This window comes from Oncorhynchus keta, unplaced genomic scaffold, assembly GCF_023373465.1.
Source record: "Oncorhynchus keta strain PuntledgeMale-10-30-2019 unplaced genomic scaffold, Oket_V2 Un_scaffold_12605_pilon_pilon, whole genome shotgun sequence".
NCBI classification, from domain to species: domain Eukaryota; kingdom Metazoa; phylum Chordata; class Actinopteri; order Salmoniformes; family Salmonidae; genus Oncorhynchus; species Oncorhynchus keta.
In genome coordinates, this window is record NW_026290766.1 from 105,001 (window position 1) to 112,925 (window position 7,925).

At 52.8% G+C, this 7,925-nt stretch overlaps 1 long non-coding RNA gene across 14 annotated transcripts; it reads right to left on the reverse strand.

Annotated features, from left to right (window-relative positions):
• Nucleotides 1-606: 606 nt before the first annotated feature.
• Nucleotides 607-2,329, reverse strand: LOC127927323 (uncharacterized). 14 transcript variants are annotated; one of them, XR_008126950.1, is made up of 5 exons: nucleotides 2,236-2,329; nucleotides 1,638-2,051; nucleotides 1,257-1,592; nucleotides 936-1,072; nucleotides 612-844 (listed from the first exon to the last, which is right to left on the reverse strand). It is a non-coding gene; the product is annotated as an uncharacterized LOC127927323 (long non-coding RNA). The 14 variants fall into 14 exon arrangements; XR_008126947.1 differs by lacking the exon at nucleotides 2,236-2,329 and adding an exon at nucleotides 2,098-2,209; XR_008126958.1 differs by lacking the exon at nucleotides 2,236-2,329 and having other exon boundaries at nucleotides 1,638-1,913; nucleotides 2,006-2,209.
• Between the last annotated feature and the right edge of the window lie 5,596 nt (nucleotides 2,330-7,925).

Consider the following 7,925-nt stretch of genomic DNA (forward strand, 5'->3'; position numbering starts at 1 on the left):
AGACAGACAGTAGACTAGAGGACAGTTAAGACTAGCTGGAGACAGACAGACAGTAGACTAGAGGACAGTTAAGACTGGCTGGAGACAGACAGACAGTAGACTAGAGGACAGTTAAGACTGGCTGGAGACAGACAGACAGTAGACTAGAGGACAGTTAAGACTGGCTGGAGACAGACAGACAGTAGACTAGAGGACAGTTAAGACTGGCTGGAGACAGACAGACAGTAGACTAGAGGACAGTTAAGACTGGCTGGAGACAGACAGACAGTAGACTAGAGGACAGTTAAGACTGGCTGGAGACAGACAGACAGTAGACTAGAGGACAGGTAAGACTGGCTGGAGACAGACAGACAGTACAGTCATTTTGGTTTGTGCACCCAGCACCGTTCAGGACCCACAGGACTCTGGTCCATAGTGGTACACCCAACACCTTTCAGGACCCACAGGACTCTGGTCCATAGTGGTACACCCAACACCTTTCAGGACCCACAGGACTCTGGTCCATAGTGGTGGACCCAACACCTTTCAGGACCCACAGGACTCTGGTCCATAGTGGTGGACCCAACACCTTTCAGGACCCTCAGGACTCTGGTCTATAGTGGTGGACCCAAAACCTTTCAGGACCCACAGGACTCTGGTCCATAATGGTGGACCCAACACCTTTCAGGACCCACAGGACTCTGGTCCATAGTGGTGGACCCAACACCTTTCAGGACCCACAGGACTCTGGTCCATAGTGGTACACCCAACACCTTTCAGGACCCACAGGACTCTGGTCCATAGTGGTGGACCCAACACCTTTCAGGACCCACAGGACTCTGGTCCATAATGGTACACCCAAAACCTTTCAGGGCCCACAGGACTCTGGTCCATAGTGGTGGACCCAACACCTTTCAGGACCCACAGGACTCTGGTCCATAATGGTACACCCAAACCTTTCAGGACCCTCAGGACTCTGGTCCATAGTGGTGGACCCAACACCTTTCAGGACCCACAGGACTCTGGTCCATAGTGGTGGACCCAAACCTTTCAGGACCCTCAGGACTCTGGTCCATAGTGGTGGACCCAACACCTTTCAGGACCCACAGGACTCTGGTCTATAGTGGTGGACTCAACACCTTTCAGGACCCACAGGACTCTGGTCCATAGTGGTGGACCCAACACCTTTCAGGACCCACAGGACTCTGGTCTATAGTGGTGGACCCAACACCTTTCAGGGCCCACAGGACTCTGGTCCATAATGGTACACCCAACACCTTTCAGGACCCACAGGACTCTGGTCCATAATGGTGGACCCAACACCTTTCAGGACCCACAAACACCTTTCAGGGCCCACAGGACTCTGGTCCATATTGGTACACCCAACACCTTTCAGGGCCCACAGGACTCTGGTCCATAATGGTACACCCAACACCTTTCAGGACCCACAAACACCTTTCAGGACCCACAGGACTCTGGTCCATAGTGGTGGACCCAACACCTTTCAGGACCCACAAACACCTTTCAGGACCCACAGGACTCTGGTCCATAGTGGTGGACCCAACACCTTTCAGGACCCACAGGACTCTGGTCCATAGTGGTGGACCCAACACCTTTCAGGACCCACAGGACTCTGGTCCATATTGGTACACCAACACCTTTCAGGACCCACAGGACTCTGGTCCATAATGGTACACCCAACACCTTTCAGGACCCACAGGACTCTGGTCCATAGTGGTGGACCCAACACCTTTCAGGGCCCACAGGACTCTGGTCCATAGTGGTGGACCCAACACCTTTCAGGACCCACAGGACTCTGGTCCATATTGGTGGACCCAACACCTTTCAGGACCCACAGGACTCTGGTACATAATGGTACACCCAACACCTTTCAGGACCCACAGGACTCTGGTCCATATTGGTGGACCCAACACCTTTCAGGACCCACAGGACTCTGGTCCATATTGGTGGACCCAACACCTTTCAGGACCCACAGGACTCTGGTCCATAGTGGTGGACCCAACACCTTTCAGGACCCACAGGACTCTGGTCCATAGTGGTGCACCAAACACCTTTCAGGACCCACAGGACTCTGGTCTATAATGGTACACCCAACACCTTTCAGGGCCCACAGGACTCTGGTCCATAGTGGTGGACCCAACACCTTTCAGGACCCACAGGACTCTGGTCCATAGTGGTGGACCCAACACCTTTCAGGACCCACAGGACTCTGGTCCATAGTAGTACACCCAAAACCTTTCAGGGCCCACAGGACTCTGGTCCATAGTGGTGGACTCTCTAGGTAACTGAGTTTCAGTAAGGCTGGCTGGGCTGGACACACAGTGTTAATCAAGTGGGACTATAACACCTCTGAAGAACACTTCTTTGTGGCTAATATTGTGTTGTTGTGTGTGTGTGTGTGTGTGTGTGTGTGTGTGTGTGTGTGTGTGTGTGTGTGTGTGTGTGTGTGTGTGTGTGTGTGTGTGTGTGTGTGTGTGTGTGTGTGTGTGTGTGTGTGTGTGTGTGTGTGTGTGTGTGTGTGTGTGTGTGTGTGTGTGTGTGTGTGTGTGTGTCTATGTGTGTGTGTGTGTGTGTGTGTGTGTGTGTGTGTGTGTGTGTGTGTGTGTGGTGTGTGTGTGTGGTGCCACAGTGTCTCCTGACCCCTCCTGTCTCAGCCTCCAGTATTTATGCTGCAGTAGTTTATGTGTCGGGGGGCTAGGGTCAGTTTGTTATATCTGGAGTACTTCTCCTGTCCTATTCGGTGTCCTGTGTGAATCTAAGTGTGCGTTCTCTAATTCTCTCCTTCTCTCTTTCTTTCTCTCTCTCGGAGGACCTGAGCCCTAGGACCATGTCCCAGGACTACCTGACATGGACTCCTTGCTGTCCCCAGTCCACCTGGCCATGCTCCTGCTCCAGTTTCAACTGACCTGAGCCCCAGGACCGTGCCCCAGGACTACCTGACATGAAGGCTCCTTGCTGTCCCCAGTCCACCTGACTGTGCTGCTGCTCCAGTTTCAACTGTTCTGCCTTATTATTATTGTCATTTATGAACATTTGAACATCTTGGTCATGTTCTGTTATAATCTCTGCCACCCCACATAGCCCGGTTCCTCTCTAGGTTTCTTCCTAGGTGCCTTTCTAGGAGTTTTCCTAGCCACCGTGCTTTTACACCTGCATTGTTTGCTGTTTGGGGTTTTAGGCTGGGTTTCTGTACAGCACTTTGAGATATCAGCTGATGTACGAAGGGCTATATAAATTTGATTTGATTTGATTTGATTTGATTTGTGTGTAGTGGTAGTGGTGTTGTTTCCCTTAATTTACTTAACAACAGGAAAGGCAGGAGTCAGGGCATTTTTTTCTCAGTAACGTCCCTCAGTCTCCATTAGACTATATACTATATACTCCTACGTACTTAAAGATTCCCTTTACCTTCAAACAGCTCTTAGTCCATCCACACTTCAAACACACACACACACACACACACACACACACACACACACACACACACACACACACACACACACACACACACACACACACACACACACACACACACACACACACACACACACACACACACACACACACACACACACACACACACACACACACACACACACACGGAGAGTCTGGCACACTAGGTGTTAAAGATAAAGCATTCTGGCCTGGGGGTGGTGATGACAACAGGCCCTGAATATAATGAGTCTAAAGGAAAGGAGGGAGGAATGAGAAGAGGTGGGATGATGCATATATAAAAAGAGGGAGGAGAAGAGGAGAGAAAACAAATGATGGGCCTCTCCCTAAATCCTTCATTCTGCATCGGGGTCCTGATTGGAGCGGCTTGACTATGCACTCAGCCGCGACTTAACAACTAATCCGGTTTGTAAGTTATTATTTATCTTTGGGAAAGTTTGTCAAACTCGGGCTTTGATTTTTTCCCACCGTGATTTCCCTCTTGTGGCTTGCTCTCGCACATGCTACCAAACATAATTTATGACTGCCTCTGGTCCTGATGACAGATTATTAAAAGTAGAATTCGTTTTTACCAGCAGGATCTCCCGGTGGGAATTGGGGAGCTATTGCTCCTCTGAGGAGAGAAACGAAGGTCTCTTACCAGGTCTCTGCTACTAATAGACCTTTCTTCTCCTTCTGTTGCGTCATGGAGGGTGAGGAGGAGACTAATGATTTGGATTGAGTGTGGCGGCCGTCACGTGGTCTGTGCTCTGTCCCAAATGGCACCTATTCTCCTCACCATAGGGTTCGGGTCATAAGTAGTGCACTACATAGGGACTAGGGAGCCATTCATGATAGGAGCCTGGATAGCATCAGTGGAAGATACAAGAGGTTAACTTCCTCCCTGTGGAGCTCTGTATTGGATTGTTTAGCAGCACAATGTTAATAATAATAATGTTTTTGTCATAGACGTCACCACGGTAAAACAGCGGTACCCACGGCAGAGAGAAGGAGAGGGGAGGGAGAGATGGAGATGGGAGGGAGAAAAGGAGAGGGGAGGGAGAGAAGGAGAGGGGAGGGAGGGAGAGGAGAGGGAGGGAGAGGAGAGGGGAGGGAGAGAGAGGGGAGGGAGAGAAGGGAGGGGAGGGAGAGAAGGAGAGGGGAGGGAAAGAAGGAGAGGGATGGAGAGAAGGAGAGGGGAGGGAGAGAAGGAGAGGGATGGAGAGAAGGAGAGGGAGGGAGAGAAGGAGAGGGGAGGGAGGGAGAGAAGGAGAGGGGAGGGAGAGAAGGAGAGGGGAGGGAGAGAAGGAGAGGGGAGGGAGAGAAGGAGAGGGATGGAGAGAAGGAGAGGGGAGGGAGAGAAGGAGAGGGATGGAGAGAGAGCGAGAGAGAGCGAGATAGGGGGAGATGGAGAGAGAGAACAAGAGGGGAAAGAGAGAGGGGGAGAGAGGGAGAGGGAGATAGCCAATAAAACCCTTTGAATTGAATTGTTCTATGGCTGTCCCCATAGGAGGGACCCTTTTTGGTTCCAGGTCAAACTCTTTTGGGTTCTAATTGGAACCAAAAAGGGTTCTACCTGGAACCAAAACAGGTTCTTCAAATGGTTCTCCAATGGGGACAGCCAAATTAACATTTTAGGTTCTAGATAGCACTGTTGCAGAGAGTGCAGAGAGAAGGGAGAGGAGAAGGGGTCCATGGAGGGATATGAAGAGTATGTGGGAAGAGGAGGAGAGAAAAGGATGAGAGGACAGGGAGAAGCAGAGCAGGAGAGAAAGGAGGAGAGGACAGGGAGAGGCAGAGCAGGAGAGAGAAGGGGGAGGAGAGGATAGGGAGAGGCAGAGCAGGAGAGAAAAGGAGGAGAGGACAGGAGAAGCAGAGCAGGGGGAGAAAAGGAGGAGAGGATAGGGAGAGGCAGAGCAGGAGAGAAAGGAGGAGAGGACAGGGAGAGGCAGAGAAGGAGAGAAGAGGAGAGGACAGGGAGAAGCAGAGCAGGAGAGAAGAGGAGAGGACAGGGGGAGGCAGAGCAGGAGAGAAAAGGAGGAGAGGACACAGGGAGAGGCAGAGCAGGAGAGAAAAGGAGGAGAGGACACAGGGAGAGGCAGAGCAGGAGAGAAAAGGAGGAGAGGACAGGGAGAAGCAGAGCAGGGGAGAAAATGAGAGGACAGGGAGAGGCAGAGCAGGAGAGAAAAGGAGAGGACAGGGAGAGGCAGAGCAGGAGAGAAAAGAGGAGAGGACAGGGAGAGGCAGAGCAGGAGAGAAAAGGAGGAGAGGACAGGGAGAGGCAGAGCAGGAGAGAAAAGGAGGAGAGGACAGGGAGAGGCAGAGCAGGAGAGAAAAGGAGGAGAGGACACAGGGAGAGGCAGAGCAGGAGAGAAAAGGAGGAGAGGACAGGGAGAGGCAGAGCAGGAGAGAAAAGGAGGAGAGGACACAGGGAGAGGCAGAGCAGGAGAGAAAAGGAGGAGAGGACAGGGAGAGGCAGAGCAGGAGAGAAAAGGAGAGGACAGGGAGAGGCAGAGCAGGCAGGAGAGAAGAGGAGAGGACAGGGAGAGTCAGAGCAGGAGAGAAAGGGTGAGAGGACAGGGAGGGGCAGACAAGGAGAGAAAATGAGGAGAGGACAGGGAGAGGCAGAGCAGGAGAGAAAAGGAGGAGAGGACACAGGGAGAGGCAGAGCAGGAGAGAAAAGGAGGAGAGGACACAGGGAGAAGCAGAGCAGGAGAGAAAAGGAGGAGAGGACAGGGAGAGGCAGAGCAGGAGAGAAAAGGAGGAGAGGACACAGGGAGAGGCAGAGCAGGAGAGAAAAGGAGGAGAGGACAGGGAGAAGCAGAGCAGGAGAGAAAAGGAGGAGAGGACAGGGAGAGGCAGAGCAGGAGAGAAAAGGAGGAGAGGACACAGGGAGAGGCAGAGCAGGAGAGAAAAGGAGGAGAGGACAGGGAGAGGCAGAGCAGGAGAGAAAAGGAGGAGAGGACAGGGAGAGGCAGAGCAGGAGAGAAAAGGAGGAGAGGACAGGGAGAGGCAGAGCAGGAGAGAAAAGGAGGAGAGGACACAGGGAGAGGCAGAGCAGGAGAGAAAAGGAGGAGAGGACAGGGAGAAGCAGGAGAGAGGAGAGGACACAGGGAGAGGCAGAGCAGGAGAGAAAAGGAGGAGAGGACAGGGAGAGGCAGAGCAGGAGAGAAAAGGAGGAGAGGACAGGGAGAGGCAGAGCAGGAGAGAAAAGGAGGAGAGGACAGGGGGAGGCAGAGCAGGGGAGAAAAGGATGAGAAGACAGGGGAGGCAGAGCAGGAGAGAAAGGGAGGCAGACAGGGAGGCAAAGGAGGAGAGAAGACAGGGGGAGGCAGAGCAGGAGAGAAAATGATGAGAAGACAGGGGGAGGCAGAGCAGGGGAGAAAAGGATGAGAAGACAGGGGAGGCAGAGCAGGAGAGGACAGGGGAGGCAGAGCAGGAGAGAAAATGATGAGAGGACAGGGGAGGCAGAGCAGGAGAGAAAAGGAGGAGAGGACAGGGGGAGGCAGAGCAGGAGAGAAAAGGATGAGATGACAGGGGGAGGCAGAGCAGGAGAGGACAGGGGGAGGCAGAGCAGGAGAGAAAAGGAGGAGAGGACACAGGGAGAGGCAGAGCAGGAGAGAAAAGGAGGAGAGGACAGGGAGAGGCAGAGCAGGAGAGAAAAGGATGAGATGACAGGGGGAGGCAGAGCAGGAGAGAAAAGGAGGAGAGGACAGGGGGAGGCAGAGCAGGAGAGAAAAGGATGAGATGACAGGGGGAGGCAGAGCAGGGGAGAAAAGGATGAGAGGACAGGGGGAGGCAGAGCAGGAGAGAAAAGGATGAGATGACAGGGGGAGGCAGAGCAGGAGAGAAAAGGAGGAGAGGACACAGGGGGAGGCAGGCAAAGAAAGTAGGGTAATGACAGGTGCACAGTGAGCAAAGAGGAAGGAGGTTATTTTTAATATGTAGGAGGACAGATTTAGTGTAAGATGTGAGTGACACAATGCACAAACCCATGCGCACACACACACACTTTACCCCCACATCCTCACCCCACCACAACCCCACCCCCCATACACTCTCCCTCATCCCCCTCTCCCCTTCTCCCACCCCCCACCCCCATGCTATCTCTCTCCCCCCCCACTCACCCTCCACCCCACTCTCCCTCATCCCCTCTCCCCTTCTCCCACCCCCCACCCCCATGCTATCTCTCTCTCCCCCACCCCACTCTCCCTCACACCAGCCCAGACACTAAAAGAAGAGAGATGTTAGTTCCATTCACCTGATGGCCGTTTGGAGCTCCCAGCATGCCTCTGCAGAGAGAGAGAACCAGAGGGGAGTCACAGCGCAGCTGAGAGCCTCGGCTTAATCTTATGCATCATTAAGCACTCAGCGGCAAGCCAGCACTGTTCATATACATCATCCACGCTTAATAAACATAATGATGACATAAGATGTAATTCTAGATGAATTTTCATTTTATAGGGAAATGGAGAATTCCTTGTGGAAAGGGA